The sequence below is a fragment of the Bos indicus x Bos taurus genome, chromosome 18 (genome assembly GCF_003369695.1).
Source record: "Bos indicus x Bos taurus breed Angus x Brahman F1 hybrid chromosome 18, Bos_hybrid_MaternalHap_v2.0, whole genome shotgun sequence".
Taxonomy (NCBI): Eukaryota; Metazoa; Chordata; class Mammalia; order Artiodactyla; family Bovidae; genus Bos; species Bos indicus x Bos taurus.
In genome coordinates, this window is record NC_040093.1 from 16645698 (window position 1) to 16672833 (window position 27136).

The 27136-nt window shown below is 43.9% G+C and overlaps 1 pseudogene; it reads right to left on the minus strand.

Moving 5' to 3' along the window:
- Nucleotides 1–748: 748 nt before the first annotated feature.
- LOC113875309 lies at nucleotides 749–26929 on the minus strand (annotated as a pseudogene).
- Between the last annotated feature and the right edge of the window lie 207 nt (nucleotides 26930–27136).

The following is a 27136-nucleotide window of genomic DNA, read 5'->3' on the forward strand; positions in this document are numbered from 1 at the left end:
GGTCATAGTTTTCTTCCAAGGAGCAAGCATCTTTTAATTTCATCACTGACGTTACCATCTGCAGTGTTTTGGAGCCCCCAAAATAAAGTCTGTCACTGTTTCTACTGTTTCCCCATCTATTTGCCATTAAGTGATGGGACCAGATGCCATGATCTTAGTTTTCTGAATGTTGAGTTTTAAGTCAACTTTTTCACTCTCCTCTTTCACTTTCATCAAGAAGCTCTTTAGTTTTTCTTCCCTTTCTGCCATAAGGGTGGTGTCATCTGCATATCTGAGGTTATTGGTATTTCTCCCAGCAATCTGGATTCCAGCTTGTGCTTCATCCAATCCAGCATTTCTCATGACGTACTCTGCATATAAATTAAATAAACAGGGTGACAATATACAGCCTTGACGTACTCCTTTTCCTATTTGGAACCAGTCTGTTGTTCCATGTCCAGTTCTAACTGTTGCTTCTTGACCTGCATACAGATTTCTCAGAAGGCAGGTCAGGTGGTCTGGTATTCCCATCTCTTTCAGAATTTTCCAGTTTGTTGTGATCCACACAAAGGCTTTGGTATAGTCAATAAAGCAGAAGTAGATATTTTACTGGAACTCTCTTGCTTTTTCGATGATCCAGCAGATGTTGGCAATTTGATCTCTGGTTCCTCTGCCTTTTCTAAATCCAGCTTGAACATCTAGAAGTTCAAGTGTTTTTTTTTTTTTTTTTTTAAGTTGTTTCAAACTAGTTTATTTAAGGTTTCCATTTTCACTCCTCAATCGATTTTATGTATTTCTCATATGCTTCGTCACTAGTTCATCTAGTTCTGAAGGGTTACTGAATGTCATCTTCATCAGCCAACCATCTTCATAACAAGATTTGTTGACAAGTCCCGGACTTTCTGCTAGAGTTTTATTAATTTCAGTTACTTCTCCTGATAGAGAATAGAGTTCACTAGGAGCTTTCACACTTTCCAACCACCAAAGTCCTTTGTTTGTTCAATTTCATCCCAACTTCAGGCAGACTACGGTAAACATCTCCCAAAGCTTCCTGTGCAAAATTGCTGATTCCTAGTGTTTCAACACCGTTTTCTGTTGTAACCCATTCGTGTTTTTCTGTGAATTTCAGCACCGACAGCAGAGCGAGGCCGGTGCGCAGCGCTCGGACAGCACCTGCCCACAGTCCCCAGGGCCGCGGCGAGCAGGGCGAGTGTGGTGCCGAGATAGCCCGCAGGCTGCCAACCGCCGCCCGCACGCTCCGCACTGCTTGCAGCGCCGTGTTCCCAGGCGTGCAGAGGGTCTCCGCGCGGCACGTAGAGCACCCGGGCCCGCAGGGCGGCCCCGCCAATTCAACTTTTTTTTTTTAATTTTATTTAATTTTTAAACTTTACATAATTGTATTAGTTTTGCCAAATTTCAAAATGAATCCACCACAGGTATACATGTGTTCCCCATCCTGAACCATCCTCCCTCCTCCCTCCCCATACCATCCCTCTGGGTCGTCCCAGTGCACTAGCCCCAAGCATCCAGTATCGTGCATCGAACCTGGACTGGCATCTCGTTTCATGCATGATATTTTACATGTTTCAATGCCATTCTCCCAAATCTTCCCACCCTCTCCCTCTCCCACAGAGTCCATAAGACTGTTCTATACATCACTGTCTCTTTTGCTGTCTTGTTCACAGGGTTATTGTTACCATTTTTCTAAATTCCATATATATGCGTTAGTATACTGTATTGGTGTTTTTCCTTCTGGCTTACTTCACTCTGTATAATAGGCTCCAGTTTCATCCACCTCATTAGAACTGATTCAAATGTATTCTTTTTAATGGCTGAGTAATACTCCATTGTGTATATGTACCACAGCTTTCTTATCCATTCATCTGCTGATGGACATCTAGGTTGCTTCCATGTCCTGGCTATTATAAACAGTGCTGCGATGAACATTGGGGTACACGTGTCTCTTTCCCTTCTGGTTTCCTCAGTGTGTATGCCCAGCATTGGGATTGCTGGATCATAAGGCAGTTCTATTTCCAGTTTTTTAAGGAATCTCCACACTGTTCTCCATAGTGGCTGTACTAGTTTGCATTCCCACCAACAGTGTAAGAGGGTTCCCTTTTCTCCACACCCTCTCCAGCATTTATTATTTGTAGACTTTTGGATCGCAGCCATTCTGACTGATGTGAAATGGTACCTCATAGTGGTTTTGATTTGCATTTCTCTGATAATGAGTGATGTTGAGCATCTTTTCATGTGTTTGTTAGCCATCTGTATGTCTTTTTTGGAGAAATGTCTATTTAGTTCTTTGGCCCATTTTTTGATTGGGTCATTTATTTTTCTAGAGTTGAGCTGTAGGAGTTGCTTGTATATTTTTGAGATTAGTTGTTTGTCAGTTGCTTCATTTGCTATTATTTTCTCCCATTCTGAAGGCTGTCTTTTCACCTTGCTAATAGTTTCCTTTGATGTGCAGAAGCTTTTAAGGTTAATTAGGTCCCATTTGTTTATTTTTGCTTTTATTTCCAATATTCTGGGAGGTGGGTCATAGAGGATCCTGCTGTGATGTATGTCAGAGTGTTTTGCCTATGTTCTCCTCTAGGAGTTTTATAGTTTCTGGTCTTACGTTTAGATCTTTAATCCATTTTGAGTTTATTTTTGTGCTGGTGTTAGAAAGTGATCTAGTTTCATTCTTTTACAAGTGGTTGACCAGATTTCCCAGCACCACTTGTTAAAGAGATTGTCTTTAATCCATTGTATATTCTTGCCTCCTTTGTCAAAGATAAGGTGTCCATATGTGCGTGGATTTATCTCTGGGCTTTCTATTTTGTTCCATTGATCTATATTTCTGTCTTTGTGCCAGTAGCACAACGGAACTAAATTAAAATCAACAACAGAAAAAATTTGGGCAATTCACAAATTTGAGGAAGTTAAACAATAGTCTCCTGAAGAATCAACTGGTCACAAATTTGAGGAAGTTAAACAATAGTCTCCTGAAGAATCAACTGGTCAAAGAAAAAAAATCACAAGAGAAATTTTAAAATATTTTGAGTTAAATGAAAACAAAGACACACAACTTATGAGGTGCAGCACAAGCACTGTTTGCAAGGAAATTTAAGAGTTGTAAATGACTATACTAACAAAAATGAAAAACTTCAAATAAATAACTTAACCTTCCACTTTAAGAAACTAGAAGAGCAAACTAAATCCAAAACAAGCAGAAAGAAATCATAAAGATGAAAACAGAAATGAAACAGAACAGACAAAATCAAGAATCAAAAGTTGGTTCCTTGAGAAGATTAACAAAACTGACAACTGTTAGGGAGACTGACCAAGAAAAAAGAGAGAAAGCTCAAATTATTTGCAATTGTCAAAGAAACTATTTTTAATGTCTATTAGAACTTACAAACATTCAGCAAAGTTACTGGACAACATGGGAACCATTGGCATCCTTATACACCAACCCAAGAGTCCCATGTGCCTGGCCTGTTCAATGTCCATTGATTAAAGAGGCTAAGAACCCTGGTTGGTAACACCTGTGAATCTCCCTAGTCATCCCTCCCCACTGCTTCAACTTGCTCACTGCCCCAAGTAAACTCCATTTTGAATTTGTTTCTCATTTGTTTTTAGTCACAGTTTCACTAGCTACAAATAAAGAGCCCATTCACAACAGCAAACAAATGCTTAATGTTTCTAAAATTCAAAAACAATAAAAGGCATTCAAAGTTTAAATTGCAAAATGTATCATGCACATAAAGCTTATATAACAAATTAGAACAATTAAAATGAAATTTTAAAAAATAGTCATGTAGCCACCAAGCTTCAGAAATAAGAACATTTGTACCTGTGAGGTGAGCTCAAACCTGGGACCCTTTGCTTCAGTGGTTGCACCTGGTCAAGAGCCTCCTAGAGCAATAAAATATAAAGAAACCATAAGGAACTAAAGATAACTGCAGTTGAGGCAAATTATGAACAAGATACAAAAAGACCAAAAACCCAAACAGCACCACCAAGCAGATGGGCAGATCAACTAAGCCATCCCTCCATCCACCCTGGCCCTCATCCCCACCCTCACGCCCATATAGGAAATCAGCTCATCACTCCTTCAGAGAGCAGAGCAAGGGAACCTGCTACTTGTTTTCACTCACTCCTACAGCAACAGGAGTCCCAATCAAGCCTCGCCTGAATGTGCCTGGCCTGTTCAATGTCCATTGATTAAAGAGGCTAAGGCTAAGAACCATGGTTGGTAACACCTGTGAATTTCCCTAGTCATCCCTCCCCACTGCCTCGACTTGCTCACTGCCCCTAGTAAACTCCACTTTGAATTTCTTTCTCATTTAGTCAGTTTCACTAGCTACATCTATAAACAATTGGGGGGGAAACTATAAAATTTATGTAATTTAAAGAAAACTGACACATACATCACATTAATACAGGAGAAAGATCCATTTTAAAGATTCCAGTTTTTCCCTAAATTAATCTAAGAATTCATGAATTCCTAAGCAAAATCCCAGTAGGCTTTTAGAGAAATTCTCAAACTGACTCAAAACTTCACAGACACTGTAAAGTCCAAAGAGAACTGAGACAATCTCGAAGAACGAGGAAGGAGATTCAAGCTCATTCACTGTCAATAAATCACGTATTAAAGTGTTTGATATAAATATAGTAAGACAACATGCACTGGTGCAGATAAGCAAATAAACTAATAGGAAAGAACAAAGGTGGGACTTAGCTGGCGATCCAGTGGTTAAAAATCCTCCCTTTCCACTGCAGAGTCCATGGATTCCATCCCTGGTCAGAAAACTAGGATCCAGCGGGAGGGGAGGCGGGGGCGGGGAGAGGACTGTCTAGATACAGACCCAAGCACAGAGGTGGCATTACAAGAGGGTCTGGAAGACAGTTCCGCTATAAGTTTGGAGCAGTCTGGGATGAAAGTTTGGGGAGTTACAACTGTAGGGTAGGCAGAGAAGCCTGCCAGAGACTTAGATTTAAGACGAAGGGCAAAGGAGAAGGTGGTGTGGAGAAAGAAACGTGAAGGACAGAGGCTGGGAGAAAGAAAATGAAAGAGCGGGAGAAGGAGAAAAGTAAAATGGATGCGGGGAATGGAAAAAGAAGACAGCAGGGGAAAAGACCAAGAAGGAGAAGGAACAAAGAGGAAAGAGGGAGGGGAAAGAAAAGCTGGAAAGAGAAAAGCAGATGGGAAACGCAAAGAGGTGCAAACGCATATGCGGTAACAGCAGACACGGGAGGGCCATTTCATGTTTCCAGCACCAAAAGTTGCAGTTTTCCAAAACAAAATAGGGTCTGAGACACTGATGCTGAGTGTGTCTTACCAAGAATTACTTGACTAAGATTCAAAGTATGAAGCAGCCGTTCTCATTTGTTGGGTACCAAGAGCAACTTCAGTTCAGTTCAGTCGTTCAGTCGTGTCCGACTCTTTGCAACCCCGTGAATCGCAGCACGCCAGGCCTCCCTGTCCATCACCAACTCCCGGAGTTCACTCAAACTCACGTCCATCGAGTCGGTGATGCCAGCCATCTCATCCTCTTTCGTCCCCTCCTCCTCCTGCCCCCAATCCCTCCCAGCATCAGAGTCTTTTCCAATGAGTCAACTCTTCGCATGAGGTGGCCAAAGTACTGGAGTTTCAGCTTTAGCATCATTCCTTCCAAAGAACACCCAGGGCTGATCTCCTTTAGAATGGACTGGTTGGATCTCCTTGCAGTCCAAGGGATTCTTCAGCCAGACGGAAACAGCATAACTAACGTTCTCTCAGGCACAGTCTCCACAGCTGTGAATTCAAAGTGCGGCGCATGCGCAAACACACTCACGCTCATGCATGCCCAGAGTAATACATATGCGCATGCGCACGCGCTCACGTGGTCTCACACACACTATCGCGATGTTTCATTGTTCCGCTGTTGCTGAGAAGCGTGCAGTTGACTCTGCGGGTTCGAGATGCCCAATCTGCCTATAGGCAGCAGTGTCCCGCCGACCCCGGCGTGGCGAAAACCGACCGCAATGTCGTGCAGGCAGAGATAGGCTTCGAGAGATGGCCAGCAAGGCCTGCGGAGCCCCAGAGGGACTCTGAATGATGGACAGAGTTGGAGAAGGCCTCTGACCACAAGAGGACGCAGGTCTCTGAGAACTGCCCTGGCAGGAGAACGGCCCCTGGCCCAGCTGCCTTCCCACGACCCCAACGCAAGCCCAAGGGCTTCGGGCCTGACTTGGAGCAAGTGCAGCCTCTGTTTGGGGAAGGGGTACCCAGCGCCCCGGGCAGCCAGTTAAGAGGGTATGGCAAACCCAGCTGGGTGTTTATGGATGTGTGTACAGCAAAGGAAACAGCCCACGATAGCCGCTGGCAAACGCGTAATCCCAACGTCTTATCTGGATGCCTATACATTTATGTAAGATCTCTTTGCATCTATGGCTCTCAGTCGCCTCGCTGCAGAACTCGACTATGATAGGCCGAAAGACATGCAATATCCTATACATCAAAAGAGGAGAAGGCTGCCTTCAGAGAAACCTGCCCTTCTTTTTTGGATTCATTTAAGGAGAGTCTTTTGCCAATCCTACAACTGAAACATTTTTATTGCAGCATGTGGTGTGGAATGCCGTGGACTGTAAATAGGGGAAAGAAAGCACTTCTTTCACAGTTTGGAGGAAATGGAAGAGTGTGATCAGGAAACAGAAAATAGGTACTATTAATGTTGGATCTTCTGAAGCAAGTTTTTAGAAAAATCTTGATTGATGCAGACTCTTTTGTCTTCATTGTGGAAAGTATCTTTTATCTTTGCCTCACTACAAAAATTGGTTTTACAAGAATAAAGCTTGACTCAGCAACTTGCAAATAGCAAAGTCCATGGATATTAACCAAGTTGAGAGAAGAAAGAACCATAAGATCCAAGTTTCTAAATTTAACACCTGGGAAATTGGTGTCCCGAGTCTTCACTGGGGGTCCATGGTTCACTGCCCACATGATTTTTATTAGATCTGTTCCTCTGCTGAATTAACAGAATTTCCTAACCTTGCATGATTCAGGAAGTGAGCCAATCTGATCAAGATGCATTATTCTTTTAGTGTTCTACTGGTACTATTCATGAATAGTCTAGGATTTTTCCATCAGTATTCTTAAATGAGATTGCTATATGCGCTGTTGTGTAGTCTTTCTTGTCTTTTAAAATACATATACTCACTTTATACAAAGAATTTTAAAGCTCCATTAATTTGTGTGTGTGTGTGTGTGCACTCTGAGATACTTTAAAATGCATTGGGGAGGTAAATAATGTTATTGGTTCCAACAGAAGCAGAGACCTCCCACCCACTGACCCCAGGCTTTGCCATTTGACAACCTGGCCAGTGAAATGTGAGCCATAGTGAGGAGTGTCACTTCTGGACAGAAATTTGGAGAGTGTGTGTAGTGCCATCATTTCTGTGTTCTGTCTTGCCACAGGAATGGCATGTCCCAAGAAGGCAAGGCTTGAATTGAGGAAGATACATGGAACAGAACCACTGCTGACCCAGAGCAGATTGTAAGTAAAACATAAATTCTGGGGACATCTGGTACAAGAAGATTCCACATGCTCTGGGGCAACTAAGCCCATAGGTCACAACTAGTGAGCCCGAGGGCATAGAGCTAGTGCTCTGCAACGGGAGAAGCCACTGCAATGAGATGCCTGTGCACCACCATGGAGAGCAGCCCCTGCTCACCACAACTAGAGAAAGCCCATGCATAGCAATGAAGACCCAGCCAAAAAATAAATAAAAGTTTTGAAAATAATCACAATAAACTCTATTGTCATAAACCATTGAGATTTGGGTGATTTTTATTACCAAAGCAAATTACCACTTATTCCTGGTTCACAGGAGGAAGTGTGGGCTGGAGCCCTTAGGCCAGCCAGCCTCACTCCCAGGAGCAGTAGCCTCCCGTCATTTGGAGCCACATAAAACTTTCTTAGACTAAGGATGGGAAAAATGGAGTACTTGTGGGAATTCTCTGGTGGTCCAGGGGCTAAGACTCCACACTCCCAATGCAGGGAGCCTGAGTTTCATCCCCAGTCAGGGAGCTAGATCCCACATGCCTCAACTAAGCGTTTGCATGCTGCACCTAAAGATCCTGCATGCAGCAACGAAGACCTGGCACAGCCAAATAAATACTTCCTAGTGGAATGTCTGTGTCATGATCCAGCATTGCAGCATGGTTCCTGAGAAAGCCTTCAGTCATGGAGAGACGAGGCTCTGGGATGGGGTTGGTGCGGAGAAATGGCTTGAAGAATCCCCATCAGATGCCCCCTTAAAAAGACTTCTCCTCAGCACTCCAAGACACAGAAGGGATCTTACTTAGACAATGCCTGCCAGCCTGGTGAGACAGGAGCTAGGGCTGGAACCCTCTCCCTACCCCTCCCCTTTCTCTGAGGACCTTTAACCACAGCTCCAAGGAGAAGAGAGAAGGTGAGTGTGTGTCCCATTGCGTGCCTGTTATTAATATATTGTCTTGTGACTGACCTGGGTATGGGCTGACGGTTGTTCCCTCTGCCTCAGTCAGAGGGAGGTGGGTTGGTGTGAATGTGCCTGTAGCCTCTTGTCCCTTCCACCTCAGCCTGGGCCAGACCAGATGCCCTTCACCCTCTGTTCCCTGTGGGAACATTCCAGCCTTCAGGAGAAAAGTGAGCAGCCTCATTCCCAGCACCAACATCTACTGCAACCACACAACTGAGGGGGACTGAAGGTGGACAGCTGGCACCCAATTGATGGGCCAGATTAATACTAATAAATACCCAACATTTTCATTGAGCTTAATAAGTTCTGTGCTGTGTTACAAGGACATGACATGAGTTAACTGACATTCCTCACAACACCCCTGTGAGGTAGGTACTGTGACTATTATGTCAATTTCATACCTGAGGCACCTGAGTCACAGAGCTATTAAGTCAGCTGCAGGTGCTTACACAAATGAGCCACACCAATTCCCCAGCACAGTCACAGTGCAGAGGAGGAGCTGCACCCCAGCAGAAAGCCTGCACTTTCCAATTAGGAGAGAGGCATGGGCGCGGGAAAAGATTTTCAGGACCGCTTAAGAGGCGCATTCAGACTTTTTCCACTTTCTCCACATCCTGGTGAATTCCTGCTCTCCAGATGCTTCATCATCACTTTTTATCCCCCACCTTGAGCTGAGTTTCATAAGTCCTCAAATAGGGACGAGCAGGGGAGAGTCCACAGCCTGACTTTGAGTAATGGGCAGTCATTTGAGCAGGTCTTCCTGAACTTGGAGTCATCACATAGCCTAGGAGGTGTGGGATAGGGAGGCTGTAAGAACTGGGTGAGCTGTATCTGTCCCCAGGGCTGCCGTAGCTATCACAGACTGGGCAGCTTATAAGAAATTTATTTTCTCATAGCTCTGGAGGCTGAAGTCCAAGATTAAGGGTGGTTCAGTGGTAAAGAACCTGCCTGCCAATGCAAGAGACATGGGTTCAATCCCTGGGTCAGGAAGATCCCTGGAGAAAGAAATGGCCACCCACTCCAGCATTCTTGTCTGGGAAATCCCATGGACAGAGGAGCCTAGCGGGCTACAGTCCACAGGGTTGAAGAGTCAGCCATGACTGAGCGACTAAATAACAACATAAGTACATAGTACATCCCTGGGACAGAGAAGGGTCTAAGTAACACGCAGACACACAGACACACACACACACACTCTTTGTCATTACATGTAGCAACAGCAGTCATCCACAGGGAGGTGGGATGGCAGCAAAAGCGTTCAAGAAAGCCTCAGGACTCCTTGGTGGTCAGTGGTTAAGACTCTGCACTTCCAATCCAGAGGGCACAGCTTTGATCCCTGGTCAGGGAACTAAGATCCCACACGACCCAAAAAGAAAGAGAGAGAAAAGAGACTCTCAGTCTCTGCTATGAGAGCTGTCTCCATGGCTTTGCACCGGGACTCCCAGGAAAAATCTGTACTTTCTGTGGAAGAAGTGCTCAATGGTTTGGTCTGTTCAGGATGCTCAAGCACTGCAGCTAGACGTAGGAATGTTTTAGAAGGAAAACCATCCTCAGAGGTGAGACTTCCAGGGTTCAGCCTTGGTTATTTCTAATGCAGTTACAGTAGTGAATCCTGTCTCCCATCATTGGTTGTATTCACTAATGTTTATAAAGAAGCATTTGTGGGACTTCTCTGGTGGTCCAGTTGTTAGGACTCGGGACTTTCACGCTGTGGGCCCGGGTTCAGACCCTGATCAGGGAACTAAGATTCCACACTCTGCACTGCTGCTGCTGCTCAGTCACTTCAGTCGTGTCCAACTCTGTGTGATCCCATAGATGGCAGCCCACCAGGCTCCTCCGTCCCTGGGATTCTCCAGGCAAGAACACTGGAGTGGGTTGCCATTTCCTTCTCCAATGCATGAAAGTGAAAAGTGAAAGTGAAGTCGCTCAGTCGTGTCTGACCCTCAGCGACCCCATGGACTGCAGCCTTCCAGGCTCCTCCATCCATAGGATTTTCCAGGCAAGAGTACTGGAGTGGGATGCCATTGCCTTCTCCACGCTCTGCACAGCACGGCCAAAAAAAAAAAAAAAAAAAGCATTTTTGTAAACCTTAATATGTCTGGAAAAAAGTGAGAACAGAGTCTCTCCTGGCTGTGGAGAACCATCACTCTCCTGAAGGATTATGGTTTTCTAGACAGTGGAATTGATAGGGACAGAGTATAGGGACAAAGCAGATAATTAGTTAATTCCACTAAAAGATTTTAAGTAGAAAAAATATGGGAGACCCCTGTAAGTTAATGATTACTCAAGAAAGCAGGTTTGGGGCTTCAGTGGTGGCTCAATGGTAAAGAATCCGCCTGCCAATGCAGGAGACACATGTGCCACACCTACTGAGCCTGCCTGTGCTCGAGAGGCAGGGAGCTGCGACTACGGAACCCACTTGACACAACTAGTAAAGCCCATTTGCCTGGAGCCCATACTCTGCAGCTAGAGAAGCCATGGCAACGAGAAGCCCACATACTACAGTGAAGAGTAGCCCTCACTCGCCACAACTAGAGAAAAAGCCCAGGCAGCAACGGAGACCCAGTTCAGCCAAAAATTAATAAGTGAAAGAGAAGACACTTTGTTTAAAAAGGAAAGAAAGCAGTTTTGCTTAACCACAAAGCCAGGCAGGCTTGCTTAGCAACAGAAGCACGAGACATGCCCCCAAGCAATAAAACACTAGGGCCGTGAGCCCCACAGCCTGCCCAGTGAGCGCAGTAAGTTAAATGATCCCTAGTACACTCTCTCTGCACACATGAAAAACCGAAAATGTATGGACCTGGCTTGACCAGGTAGGGACAAGAAAACTCCCCTGCTCAACTTGGAGGAGGAGCTGATGATGGAAGCATGACATCTACTCTAGAATGACAAAGAAGTTCTTCTCCCCCTCCTTACTTTTGCTTTGATTATAAAACTGTGGGCTTCCCTGGTGGCTCAGGTGGTAAAGAATCTGTTGTGCAGGAGACCTGGGTTCAATCCCTGGGTGGGGAAGATCCCCTGGAAGAGGGCATGGCAACCCACTCCAGTATTCTTGCCTGGAGAATTCCATGGGCAGAGGAGCCTGGTAGGCTACACTCCATGGGATCCCAAAGAGTAGGACACAACTGAACGACTAACACACACATGAGACAATAGCCCAGTGAGTCCTCAGGGGGGTGGCATTTCTCACCTGCCCACTTGTAAACCTCACAAGGTTTTCACAATAAATCACTTCTTACCTACCACTTTGCCTTTGGCTGAATTCTTTTCTGCACTGAGACATAAAGGACTGTGGTACTATACAGAGCTCTTCCAAGCCCCCTATAAAACGACCAAATGGTTTCAGAGGCATGTCGAGCACAACTGAAATTCTACTTTGTAAGCTTTGTGGTCTTACAGGCTAGACATGCAAGCAAAATGCCAACTTTCCTTAATATACCTGGTGAAGGAAAAACCAGGTTAAAAACAACAACAACAACAACAATGTATTAAGTAACAATTTGCCAGGAAACACAATGTCCCTTACATTGTAAAAGTTGCATGAAAAGAGAATGGTTCTGGGAATATTGGAGGCCTCAGTTTTATGAAAGAATATGTCCCAAGAATGTTAGTTCCTTCATCCAATAATTATATAGTGAATACATACTTTTGTGTCAGAAACTGTTAAAGGTACTTGAATAAAGGATGGCTGGGGAGTGTAGGTGTGACATAGTTCATTGTATATCAGTTGGCCAAAATTGTGGCTGGATTAGGAACAATCAGAAATGAAGGCAACAGGGGACTTCCCTGGTGGTCCAGTGGATGAGACTCCGAGCCCCCAGTGCAGTGCTGGATCCCACATGCCACAACTAAAAAGAACCCACAGGTTGAAATTAAGACATGGGACAGCCAAATAAATAAATGAATATTAAATAAAGAAAGAAATGAAGGCAACATAACTGAATTAACAAATGAATAGATATTCTCATTAGCTTTCAAACAAAAATTGCAGGGTGATTGCAAGAGTTTGGTTAGTACCATGGTTCTAACCTAGGCTATGTATTAACATTGCCTAAAGAGCTCTTAGAAACCCCAGTCCCAGGCTGCTTCTGACAATAATCAAGTCAGAAACTCAAGAAGAGGGATATGGGCACCAGCAAAAGTCCTGGTGACCCCAGTGTGCAGACAAGACTGAGAACCAGTGGGTTAGAAGAATAATTTGTCATAGGATTGATGTTATTACATGAGCATAGTCATAGCCTCCACAAGAGGTGCTGGGAAAGTTTGGGAAAACGCTCATCAGAGTGAGTGTAGCCTGGGCTTCCCTGGTGGCTCGGTCGGTAAAGAATCTGCCTGCAATGTGGGAGAGCCAGGTTCAACCACTGGGCTGGAGAAGATCCCCTGGAGAAAGGAATGGCAACCTACTCCAGTATTCTTGCCTGGAGAATTCCATGGATAGAGGAACCTGGCGGGCTACAATCTGTGGGTTGCAAAGAGTGTAGCCTAATTTGAACCGGCCCAGTAGAATGAATAAGACCAGCTTGCACCTCATTTTCCTCAGTGAAACATAAAGGGGAAAAAAGGTTAAGAATGTTTTGCCTAATTTTTTTTTGCCTATGTGAAGACAGTGAGCCAGTAGATTCTGAATGGTAAGATCAGTTCCAGTTCAGGGGAGACTTTCAGAAATAGTGCATCTCAAAATACATCCAAAATTTCAGAAAAGACTTCCACTTGACAAGTTAATGAGAAAGGAAGCACTTGATCAACTACTCTGACATAATCCCCAAACAACACTCATGGGAACACACGAACAGTGGTTGACAGCTTGCCTAGAATTTTCTCACAGTGTCAACAATTTCAGAAGCCCTCAGCAAATCTGTGAAGTCCCTCTAACTCCTTTCAGCCCTTGTTTCTATGAAGAATTTGACTTGGCTGCCCTCTAGAGGGCAGAAGACCGACCCAAGGGTGACCAGTCCTGGGAAATAATGGCTGAACTACACCACCTAGTGGTCCTAACTGGAGTGTGGATTCTGGACAACCATTTCTAGGATCCTCTGAGGACTGAACTGTATTTGGAGGTTTCTATTATTTATTTTGCATTTATTTTTGCCTGTGCTGGGTCTTCATTGCAGCGTGGGCTTTTCTCTACTCGCGGTGTATGGGTGTGCCATTGTGGTGGCTTCTCTTACTGTGGAGCACAGGCTCTAGGGCGCTTAGGCTTCAGCAGTTGGAGCACATGGGTTCAGTAGTTGTGGTTCCCGGGCTTAGTAGGTCCCAGGGCCCTGATGTTGTGGGTCCTCGGCCTGTGGAATCTTCCCAGACCAGCGGCTGAACCCTCCTGCATTGGCAGGTGGATTCTTTACCACTGAGCCACCAGGGAAACCCTTTATTTTATTTCATTTCATTTCATGTCATGTCACACCGCATGGTTTGGGGAATCATAGTTCCCTGACCAGGGACTGAACTCAGGTGCTTGGTTGGCAGTCAAAGCACAGAGTCCTAACCACTGGACCATCAGGGAATTCCCCCTATTTAGTGGTTTATGTGCAAACTTATCTTTCCAAGGTTTATTCACAATAGTGACTTGGGAGAAAGGATATAAAAAAAAAAAATCAAACTTGGACAGCAGAAGAATGTTACCAAAAATATGAGCTACGTTTGTAGCTCACCAGTGATTTCCCTGGTGGCTCAGTCAGTAAAGAGTCCTCCTGCAATGTGGGAGACCTGGGTTCGATCCCTGGGTCAGGAAGATGCCCTGGTGAAGGAAATGGCAACCCACTCCAATATTCTTACCTGGAGAATTCCATGGACAGAGGAGCCTGATGGGCTACAAGTTCACGGGGTCGCAAAGAGTTGGACACAACAGAGTGACTAACTTTCACTTTCACCTTTGTAGGCTAGAGATTAAAACAAAATGGCCATTTTTTTAAATCTTTTTTTATTGAAGTATACTTGATGACCACCTTTTAAAAATGTACCTTTTGGACTTGCCTGGTGGGCCAGTGGTTAAGAATCTATCTGCTATGTAGGGGACATTGGTTTGACCCCTGGTCCCAGAGGATCCCACATGCCTCTGGGTGACTCAGCCTGAGTGCCACAACTACTGAGCCCTCAAGCCTAGAGCCCGTACTCTGCAGGAGAAGTCATCATAATGAGAAGCCTGCGCGCTGTAACAAAGAGGAGTCCCGAGTAGTCCCATTTGCCACAACTAGAGAAAGTCCAGACAGCAGCCAAAAATAAATAAAATATATTCGTTTTGAAGAAGAGTCAGGTCATCAATCTAATAAATGATTATTGATTGGTCAGAAGCTCAGTGTGACCTCAATAATTTGTTTAGAATTGGGGTGAAGAAAGAGGTTGTCATGCTATGCTGGAAAATTTTTTCTGTGGAAAGAAAGAACTTATTATTTCAGTCAGTAAATGAGGATTAAGCATTTCCTCTATACCAGACACCATTATCAGTGCTCAAGTAGGAGTGCGCCAGAAACTACTTAGCAAGTTAGTAAACTGGCCTCTATTGTGGGTGGGCTGGGAACAAAGAAGAATGAAGATAATATAACTGAATTAACATCATGGGAATCTTGACTATGTCACTATTTATCTGGTTAGCTGTCAGACAGTATGACTGAACCTATCGCAAGGATTTGGCTAGAAAATAACTTGTGGGCTTCCCTGGTGACTCAGTGGTAAAGACTCTGCCTGCCAGTGCAGGAAACACAGGTTTGATCCCTGGTCCCAGAAGATCACACCCGCCATGGAGCAAAGGAGCCCATGTGCCACAACTATTGAGCCTGTCCCCTAGAGCTTGGGAGCCGCAACTACTGAAGCCTGAGCCCTAGAACCCATGCTCCCCAAAAGAAGCCACCACACCGTGAGGAGCTTGGTCACCATGACTAGAGAGTAGCCCCTGCTGGCCACAACTAGAGAAAAGCCCATGCATCAGTGAAGACCCAGCCCAGCCAAACATAGCTAATAAATAAATACCATTTTTAAAGAAAGAGAGAGAGAGTAAGCAATGTGACCATAGCAGAGAGATGGAAGTGATAGAGCCACAAGGCAAGGAAGGTCAACAACCACCAGAAACTGGAAGAGGTAAGAGAGTGCCTTCTCCCCTAAGGTCTGCAGAGCGAGTGCAGCACTGCTAAACACCTTGATTTCATCAGACTCCCGGCCTCCAGAACTGTGAGCGGATACACTGCTGTTGTGTTAAACCATCCAGTTTGTGCTCCTCTGTTATGGCAGCCTAGGGATATTAATACAATTACCAACCCTGGCTCACATCAACTAGGCGAGGAGACTGCCCTGGCGGTCCATGGTTAGGACTCTGAGCTTTTATTGCCAAGCACTCGGGTTTGGGGAACTAAGTTCCTATGAGCCACAGCTCAGCCAAAAGAAAAAAAAATCAACCTCGTGGTATCAGAGAGCAAGCTCTGTGAGGGTTTCTGGCCACTGCACTGTTAATACTAAATGTTCTGACTTAGTCACTGAGCCCCCTATGTGTAAAGCAACTAAGTCTCATGCTCAAGTACTGGATAAGGGCTTTCCTGGTAGCTCGGTGGTAAAGAACATGGGCTCAGTAGTTGTGTCTCCAATGCAGGAGACACAGGTTTGATCCCTGGTCAGGAAAGATCTCATATGCTGTGGAGCAAACTAAGCCGGAGCACCGCAACTACTGAGCCTGTGCTCTAAGGCCTGGGGGCCACAACTACTGAAGCCCTCGAGCCTGGAGCCCGTGCTCAGCAGCAAGAGAAGTCATGGCAATGAGGAGCCCAAACACCACAACTAGAGAAAAGCCCACGCAGCAACGAAGACCCAGCACAGCCAAAAATAAAACAAACTTGTTTTTTATAAAAAAGACTGGGTAAGACTGAAGTTCTTTATAAATGATGGGCCTTTACTGTCTATGTTCTTTCTCTGATAACAACAGCAGATAGAGAAACAAGACAAGGAAATGAAACAGAAATATCTGCATTTAGAAGAAAACCGCAGTAGGCTATGGAAGATGTTTGTCACTGTGGTTTTGTATCAGTATTTCCCGTATAATGTCACTATTTTGAAGGGAAAAGAAAGTAATTTTGATGTAATTAGAAAGAATTCATTGTTGGGCTCAAGGGCTTCCCAGGCAGCACTAGTGGTAAAGAACCCGCTTGCCACTGCAGGAGACATAAGAGACATGGGTTCGATCCCTGGGTTGGGAAGATCCCCTGGAGGAGGGCATGGCAACCTACTCCAGTATTCCTGCCTCAAGAATCCCATGGACAGAGGATCCTCGGGAGGGGGATGGGCCACAGGTCATAGGGTTGCACAGAGTCGGACATAACAGAAGCAACTTAGCACACACGCACATGACAGATCAATATCCTAATTCCACTGTTGGCAAAAAAGCAAGTCACAAATGAGAAGAGATGAATTTGTGAAACTCAAAACAAGTTGAGCCTCTCTAGATCCTGAGAACAGCTGTCACAGTTATGGGGCTGTCACGTGTCCTGCAGAAATATTGTGTAGATGAATGGTATGGGTTATTTTCTTTGGTAGCCTCAGACCTTTATAAGATACAAATGAAAGGAAACCAAAAATGATACAGATAAAAGTCAAGCAAGATAGTAATTTTCTTTGCACACCCATTAGATAAGATATTTTGAACCTATTGAGTGAATTTTTGTGAGTTCCATATCATTCATTTAGTTTTGGGGATTTCAGTTAAGTTCAGTTCGGTCACTCAGTCGTGTCCAACTCTTTGCGACGCCATGAACTGCAGCACGCCAGGCCTCCCTGTCCATCACCAACTCCCGGAGTCCACCCAAACCCATGTCCATCGAGTTGGTGATGCCATCCAACCATCTCATCCTCTGTCATCTCCTTCTCCTCCCGCCCTCAATCTTTCCCAGCATCAGGGTCTTTTCAAATGAGTCAGCTCTTTGCATCAGGTGGCCAAAGTATTGGAGTTTCGGCTTCAACATCAGTCCTTCCAATGAACACCCAGGACTGATCTCCTTTAGGATGGACTGGTTGCATCTCCTTGCAGTCCAAGGGACTCTCAAGAGTCTTCTCCAACACCACAGTTCAAAAGCATCAATTCTTCAGCGCTCAGCTTTCTTCACAGTCCAACTCTCACGTCCATACATGACTACTGGAAAAACCATAGCCTTGACTAGATGGGCCTTTGTTGGCAAAGTAATGTCTCTGCTTTTTAATATGCTGTCTAGGTTGGTCATAACTTTCCTTCCAAGGAGTAAGCATCTTTTAATTTCATGGCTGCAATCACCATCCGCAGTGATTTTGGAGCCCAGAAAAATAGTCAGCCAGTTTCCACTGTTTCCCCATCTATTTGCCATTAAGTGATGGGACCAGATGCCATGGTCTTAGTTTTCTGAATGTTGAGCTTTAAGCCCACTTTTTTACTCTCCTCTTTCACTTTCATCAAGAGGCTCGTTAGTTCTTCTTCACTTTCTGCCATAAGGGTGGTGTCATCTGCATATCTGAGGTTATTGATATTTCTCCCGGCAATCTTGATTCCAGCTTGTGCTTCTTCCAGCCCAGCGTTTCTCATGATGTACTCTGCATAGAAGTTAAATAAGCACGGTGACAATATACAGCCTTGACATCCTCCTTTTCCCATTTGGAAACAGTCTGTTGTTCCACGTCCAGTTCTAACTGTTGCTTCCTGACCTGCATACAGGTTTCTCAAGAGGCAGGTCAGGTGGTCTGGTATGCCCATCTCTTTCAGTATTAGGCTTCAAAGGAGCTTCAGGATTATCAGACACCTTGGTATGTGAAAGTCAGTGGTGGGGAAGCTTAACTTCACTCTGATTCAACATATATTTTTTGAGTGCCCACTACATAAAAAATTAAAGGTGAAAATAGACCCCAATTTTATACCATTCACAAAAATTAACTTGCAATGGGGACTTCCCTGGTGGGCCAATGGCTAAGACTGTGCACTCCCAATGCAGGGGCCTGGGTTCGATCCCTGGTCAGGGAACTAGATCCCACATGCCACAGCTAAGGGTTCACATGCCACAGTGAAATATCCCACGTGCCACAACTAAAAGAGCCTGCATTCCACCACTAAAGAGGCCACATGCCCCAACGAAGATTCTGCAAGACGCAACTAAGACCCAGCACAGCCAAATCAATAAATAATTTTTTTAATTAACTTGTGATGGATTAAAGATTTAAACATAAAACATGAAACCACAGAAGTCCTAGAAGGAAGCATAGGGAAAGAGCACCTTGACATTGATCTTGGCAATAATTTTTTTGGCTATGATACCAAAAGCAAAGAAATATGAGTAAGTGGGATTACATAAAACTAGAAAGCTTCTGTACAGACTCACAGATATAGAGAACAAGTAAGTGATTACCAATGGGGGCGTGGAGGAAGAGTGGGAGATACAAACCATTAGGAATAAGATAAGTTCAAGAATGTACTATACAACATGGGGGATATAGTCAATATTTTGTAATAACTGTAAATGAGAAGTAAGCTTTAAAATTGTATAAAAATTAAAATTTTAAATAAATAAGTAGCTCCCATAGAGCAAAAGTAACACTCAACAAAATGAAAAGGCAATCCATGGAATGGAAGAAAATATTTGCAAACCATCTATCTGATAAGGGGTTAATGTCCAAAATATATAAGGGACTCATACAACTCAATTGCAAAAAAAGACGACAAATCTAATTTTTAAATGAGCAGAGCACTCGGATGAACATTTTTCTAAAGGAGAAATACAAATGACCAAGAAGTACATGAAAAGATGCTCAGCATCACTTATCACTGGGAAATGCAAGTCAAAATCACAGTGAGGTATCTCCTCACACTTGTTAGAATGGCTATGATCAAGAAGACAAGAAATAGCAAGGGTTGGCAAGGATGTGGAGAAAAGGGAACCCTTGTTCACTCTTGGTGAGAATGTGAATTGGTATAGCCACAATGGAAAGCAGTATGAAAGGTTCTTTAAAAAATAAAATAAAAATAGTACTACCCTATGATCCAGCAATCCCACTTCTGTATATACATCCAACAGAAATGAAATCAAGATCTCAAAGAGATGTCTATACCCTGGTGCTCATTGCAGCATTATTCACAACAGCCAAGATATGGGAAAAAAGCTACATTTCTATCTATGGGTAAGTAGATAAAGAAGATGAGATAGATAGACAGATACTATATATATATATATGTATTCTAATATATGTTGTATATATATACATATAGAGAGAGATAGAGAGAAAGAGAGAGGGAAAGAGTAGGATGGGAAAGAGTAGAGATCTCTTCAAGAAAATTGGCACCATCAAGGGAACATTTCATGCAAGAATAGGCATGATAAAGGACAGAAACAGTAAGGACCTAACAGATGCAGAAGACTAAAAAGAGGTGGCAATAATACAGCAGAAGAACTATAACAAAAAACTGTCTTAATGACCCAGATAACCACGATGGTGTGGTCACTCACCTGGAGTTTAACATTCTGGAATCTGAAGTCAGGTGGGCCTTAGGAAGCCTTACTACAAACAAGGCTAGTGGAGGTAATGGAATTCCAGCTGAGCTATTTAAAATCCTAAAAGATGATGCTGATAAAGTGCTGCACTCAATATGTCAGCAGAGTTGGAAAACTCAGCAATGACCACAGGACTGGAAAATGTCAGTTTTCATTCCAATCCCAAAGAAGGGCAATGCCAAAGAATGTTCAAACTACCGTACAACTGCCCTCACTTCACATGCTAGTAAGGTTGTGCTCAAAATCCTTCAAACTAGGCTTCAGCAGTATGTGAACAAAGAACTTCTAGATGTACAAGCTAGGTTTAGAAAAGACAGAGGAACCAGAGATCAAATTGCCAACATTTGTTGGATCATAGAGAAAACACGGGAATTTCAGAAAAAACATCTACTTCTGCTTCATTGACTATACTGAATCCTTTGACTGTGGATCACAAGAAACTGGAAAATTCTTACAGAGATAGGAATACCAGGCCACCTTACCTGTCTCCTGAGAAACCTGTATGCCGGTCAAGAAGCAAGAGTTAGAACCTTACATGGAACACCTTACTGGTTCAGAATTGGGAAAGGAGTACGACAGCCTGTATACCGTCACCCTGTTTATTTAACTTACATGCAGAGTACGTGCATGCTAAGTCACTTCAGTCATGTCCAGCTCTGTGCGACCCTATGGACTGTAGCCTGCAGGGCTCCTCTGTCCATGGGATTCTCCAGGCAAGAATACTGGAGTGGGTTGCCATGCCCTTTTCCAGGGATCTTCTCAACATAGGGATTGAATCTGCGTCTCTTGCATCTCCTCCATTGGCAGATGGGTTCTTTACCACTAATGCCACCTAGGAACCCCAGGTATGCAGAGTACGTCATGCAAAATGCCAGGCTGGAATCAAGATTGCTAGGAGAAATATCAACAACCTCAGATATGCAGATGATAACACTCTAAGGGCAGAAAATGAAGAGGAACTAAAGAGCCTCTTGAAGAGGGTGAAAGAGGAGAGTGAAAAAGCTGGCTTAAAACTTAACATTCAAAAAACTAAGATCATGGCATCAGGTCCCATCATTTCATGGCAAATAGATAGGGAAAAAGTAGAAGCAGTGACAGATTTTCTTTTCTTGGACAGTGACTGCAGCCATGAAATTAAAAGATGCTTGCTCCTTGGAAGGAAAGCTATGACAAACCTAGACAGTGTATTAAAAAGGAGAAATATCACTTTGCCAGCAAAAGGTCTGTATACTCAAAGCTATGGTTTTTCCAGTAGTCATGTACGGATTTGAGAGTTGGATCATAAAGAAGGCTGAGCACCAAAGAGTTGATGCTTTGGAATTGTGGTGCTGGAGAAGACTCTTGAGAGTCCCTTGGATAGCAAGATCAAACCAGTCAATCCTAAAGGAAATCAACCCTGAATATTCATTGAAAGGACTGATGCTGAAGCTGAAGTTCCAATACTTGGGCCACCTGATGCGAGAGCCAACCTATTGGAAAAGACCCTGATGCTGGGAAAGATTGAAGGCAAAAGGAGAAGAGAGTGCAGAGGATGAGATGATTAGATAGCATCACTGACTCATTGGACATGAATCTGAGCAAACTCCAGGAGATAGTGAAGGAGAGGGAAGCCTGGCGTGCCGCAGTCCATGGGATCACAAAGAGTCGAGCAAAACTCAACGACTGAAAAACAACAAATTGTTTCACTGTTGAGAAAAAAGAAAATCATGCCATTTGTGACAACATGGATGGACCTAGAGGGCATCACGCTAAGTGAGATAAGTCAGACAGAGAAAGACAAATACTGTATGGTATCACTTATATGTGGAAACTAAAAAATCCATATTCACAGAAGCAGAGAGTAGATTGGTGGTTGTTAGGGACTGGGAGGTGGGGGAAGTGGGCAGAATTGGTCAAGGGTACAAGACTTCCAGTTTTAAGATGAATAAACTGGGGAGGGGTGGGGATGGAAGGGAGACTCACGAGGGAGGGGATATATGTATACTTATGGCTGATTCACGTTGTTGTATGGCAAAACCATACATAACATTGTAAAGCAATTATCCTCCAATTAAAAACAAAAAATTTTAAAAAGATGGATAAGTTCTGGCGATCTAATATTCAGCATGGTGATTATAATTAAGTGTTATATTATATACCTCAAAGTTGTTAAGACAGTAGCACTTAAATATCTTTACTACCACCACCAAAAAAAAAAAAAAAAAGGTAGTTATGTGAGCTGATGAAAGTGTTAACTAACCCCACTTGTAATTACTAGAAAATATATACATGTATCAAACCATCCCATTGCATGACTTAAACTTACTCAATATGTATGTGTGTGCCTGTGTATTTAGTCACTCAGTCATGTCCAACTCCTTGCAACCCCATGGACTGTAGCCCCCCAAGCTCCTCTGTTCATGAAATTTTCCAGGCAAGAATACTGGAGTTGGTAGCCATTTCCTTCTCCGGGGAATCTTCTCGACCCAGGAATTGAACCCAGGTCTGATTCTTTACCATCTGAGCCACACAGGAGGCCCAAAACTTCAACAATATTACATGTCAATTCATCTCAATAAAGCTGGGCGCACCTTGCTCTCTAGACTTCTTCCTATACTAAGATCAGTTTTCTAGAGGACCATGCCCGTAAAGTTCCTAGAAATCCTTTTGTCTCTGTGGGAGGCACTGCCTCATATTTTTGAGCTCTTAGTAAAGGGTCATAAAGCCACACCTTTAATTTGATCAGTACTCACAGGCTTTTCCACTTTGACCGTCTTTTGTGACTGGAGAGACTGGATGTGAGAAAAGCTTTTCTTTCCCAACCTAGCAAGTCATAGGCCTTCTGCAGTTCTAAATTCTGGGAAATCAGTCAATTCCTTCTATAGGTCAGCCCTTTCTTGCTAACCCTCATGATACTCAACAGTGAGTAACCAGCGTTATGTCTGGGTATTGCCTTAGCCAAACACTTTCCGTTTTCTATTTCTGTCTCTATTTCTGGGTAATCACAGGCAACAGTTGGCCACTTACTTCACTACAGCGTAACACGAGTCATCATTTTTTCTGCTCCACTAACAATTTCCTCACTGCTCTCCCTCCGTATTTTAGCCTTTTCTTAGGACATTACCTAACTCCTGATGCCAATTTCTGGAACAGTTATCTGTTGTTGTAATAATGTTGCATGGCAATTCATGTTAATCATGACAACATAAAATAACAAGCGTTTATTTAGCCTATGAGCCTAAGCCTAAGTCTAGCTCAGCTGGGGACTGATTGATTTTTTTTTTTTTTTGCCTGCCCTGACCAGTGATTGAACCCAGGCCCCAGCAGTGTAAGCACAGAGTCCTAAGCACTGGACAGACAGAATTCCCAGGACCTAAAAAAAAAAAAAAGAAATCCAAGGACTGACTGGTCTTATATGCCTTGTCTGAGACCACTTTCCTCAGCCCCAAATTGTCTTCCACCATCCAGCAAGCTGGTCCAGGGTTGTTCTCATGGTCGAGACAGGAGTCCAGGAGAGAATAGAAGAAAGAAATGCTTCTTGAAGGCCAGTCTTGAGACTGACACACCATCATTTCTGCCTCATCCTACTGGTCAAAGCAAGTCACAAGGCCAGCTCAGATTCAAGGGATAGAGAAAAACAGTCCACCTTCTGATGAGAAGAGCTGCAAACTCCTATCACAATGGGTATAGGAAACAGAGAGGTTGGAGAATGGGGGTTACTTTTACAATTACTCTAGCACAGTAACAATCTTGGGGAAAGAGACAAGGCTTGTAACATCATGTTTAGGTCTCACCGCAGCGCTAAGTAGCTCAGGAGAGACAGGCAAATATGGAAAAGCCCTTTAGAGAAAGAGGCACCTATATCTACCATTTCAGTTCAGTTCAGTCGCTCAGTCGTGTTCAACTCTTTGCGACCCCATGGACTGCAGCACACCAGGTCTCCCTGTCCGTCACCAACTCCTGGAGTTTTCTCAAACTCATGTCCATTGAGTCAGTGATGCCATCCAACCATCCTCTGTCATCCCCTTCTCCTCCTGCCTTCAATCTTTCCCAGCGTCAGGGTCTTCCAATCAGTCAGTTCTTCGCATCAGGTGGCCAAAGTATTGGTGTTTCAGCTTCAGCATCAGTCCTTCCAATGAATATTCAGGACTGAGTTCCTTTAGGATGGACTGGTTGGATCTCCTTGCTGTTTAAGGGACTCTCAAGAGTCTTCGCAAACACCACACTTCATAAGCATCAATTCTTCAGCACTCAGCTTTCTTCACAGTCCAACTCTCACATCCATACATGACCACTGGAAAAACCATAGCTTTGACTAGATGGAACTTTGTTGGCAAAGTAATGTCTCTGCTTTTTAATATGCTGTCTAGGTTGGTCATATCTACCATTAAGTCAGTTCAAACCCATCTAGTGAGCAGATGTAAGGCCTAGGATAATCAGGGGTAATAAGGATGTAAGAATGGGACTTCCTTGGAAGTCCAGTTGATAAGAGTCTGCCTGCCAATCCAGGAGACCTGGGTTGGATCCCTGGGTTGGGAAGATCCCCTGGAGAAGGGAAAAGCTACCCACTCCAGTATTCTGGCCTGGAGAATTCCATGGACTGTATAGCTCGTGGGGTCGCAAAGAGTCGGACATGACTGAGCTACATCTTCTCCTTTCTTTCTGTCAATGCAAAGGACACAGGTTTGATCCCTGGTCCAGGAAGATTCCACATGCCTTGGAGCGACTAAGCCTGAGTACTGCAACTACTGAAGTCCATGCACATAGAGCCTGTGCTCCGCAACAAGAGAAGCCACCTCAATGAAAAACCTGTGCACTGCAACTAGAGAAAGCCTTCACACAGCAAGGAAGACCTAGTGCAGCCAGAAATAAATAAAATTTTAATTTTTTTAAATAGTCTTTGGGGAAAAACAGATGCAAGAAGGATGTTATGATTCCCCCAATTATGTAAGCCAAGTGCACATTCTGAGTTGTGGTTTCATTCCATATCCATAAAAGTACAGATTTAATTTCGAGGCTAAAGGATAATGGGTATTTATCCTTTAAAGGATATCTTTGGTCAGAGGAAGGACAAATTTCCCACCAGTGCTATTTATCACAGACTTTGCAGCCTTCGGGAAAAGCAGATCCTGTCTCTTTCTTTATAATCTCTCTATTTTTCCTGTAAAGAATATATCAGTGTGGAGCCCCTGACATCAGCTCCCTTGATTGTTTAGTCTGAAGCATGACTGAAGTAAAAGAAGAAGTAAAGTCACTCCGTCGTGTCCGACTCTTTGCGACCCCATGGACTGTAGCCTACCAGGCTCCTCCCATGGGATTTCCCAGGCAAGAGTACTGGAATGGGTTGCCATTTCCTTCTCCAGAGGATCTTCCCCAACCAGGGATCAAACCCGGGTCTCCCGCATTGTAGGCAGACACTTAACCATCTGAGCCACCAGGAAAGCATGACTGAAATTGTCCTCAAATGATTCTGAAACACTGGTAGTGGATGCTGCAGCCACTACACAGGAGAAATACTGGGAGCAATAGCTAACCTGGAATCTATCTCAAATGTTTGCTTTCATCCCCCCCACATGAGCATTTTTGTTCAACACACCATAATTGGGGGGGTTATTTTAGATTTTGGGGGGGCCGCACTATACACCTACACCCTCGGCAGTGAGATCAGAGTCCTAACCACTGAACTGCCAAGGAATTCCCAATGCACCATAATTTTATTTATTTGTTTGCCTGCCCTAGGTCTTTGCTGCCGTGCACGGGCCTTCTGTAGTTGCGGCGATCGGGTTACTCTTCACTGTAGCGCACAGGCTTCTCACTGCAGCGGCTTCTCTCGTTGAGGAGCACAGGCTTTAGGCTCACGGGCTTCAGTAGTTGTGGCTCTCAGGTTTAGTAGCTCTGTGGCATGAGGGATCTTCCAGGACCAGGGATGGCACCCATGTCCTCTGCATTGACAGGCGGATTCTAATCCGCTGTACCACCAGGGAAGACCCGAGTAAACCATGATTTTGTTTAGAGCTATTCCTATCCCATCTAAGTCTGAAAATTCTTTTATTAAATATTTGTGATTTTCCAGGCAGCCTGAGGGTAGCAGCAATGGACCTTAGGTCTCCAAACTAGCCTGGGCACCTTAAAGGAGCCACACACACTTAAGAGACTGCAGAGCTGTGGGGGGAAGTTGTGTTTGAAGCAACACAGGCTGGATGTTGTGTTTTATCAATGTAGGGCTTAGGAAAATAAAAATTCAACTTTATGATATGCAGATGAGACCTAATGCCTCAAAATAACTACTCCTGACAGGGCAGAAAACAGTGAGTCACTATATTTGCTGATGCCCCTAAATCACGACGGAGGTTATCGTGAGCAACATTAAAGGGGGAATTTCTTTATATTTCTCATGTTATTTAGAATAAAGAAAAATAATTGGAGAGTCAGTACTTAAGATGCATGTTGCATTATGAGACACAAAAATAATGGTAATGAACGTGTAACTATGGAGAAAATGATTTATAATTACAATGAAAAACATAGGTGAATCGTAAAAATAATGTGTGAAAGAAACCAGACACAAGAGTATATAAACTTCAAAAAAAAAAAAAAAAAAGCAAAATTAAGGAATGAACCCCCAGGTAGTAAAACAAAAAGAAAAGCAAGAAAATGATTACCATTCCCACTACTATATCATCAATATAGTAGCTACCCCCGGGTAGAAAGTGATAAGAAGGGAGGAAGGATTCTGGGATACTAGAAATAATTCCTTGACCCGAGTGGTGGTCATACGGACGTTCACTTTGCGATAAGTCATTCGGTATATTTTGTATATTTATATTTATACTTTGGATATTTTTTTATATTTTGTATATTTATATTTTGTATATTTTTTCCTGCACGGTATGTTGTACAAAAAGAAGGTTTAGAGGACTTTCCTGGTGGCGCACACCTTCATGGATCACAGTCTTGTGGTGAAAAGACTTGCCGAACTCAATGAAGCTATGAGCCATGCCGTGCAGGGCCACCCAAGACAGGTCATAGTGAAGAGTTCTGACAAAAGGCGGTCCACTGGAGGAGGGAATGGCAAACCACTTCAGTGTTCTTGCCTGAAGAATCCCATCGACAGAGGAGCCTGGCGGGCTACAGTCCATAGGGTCGCAAAGAGTGGGACACACGACTGAAGCGACTTAACACACCGCCCTCGGACGTTCTGGGTA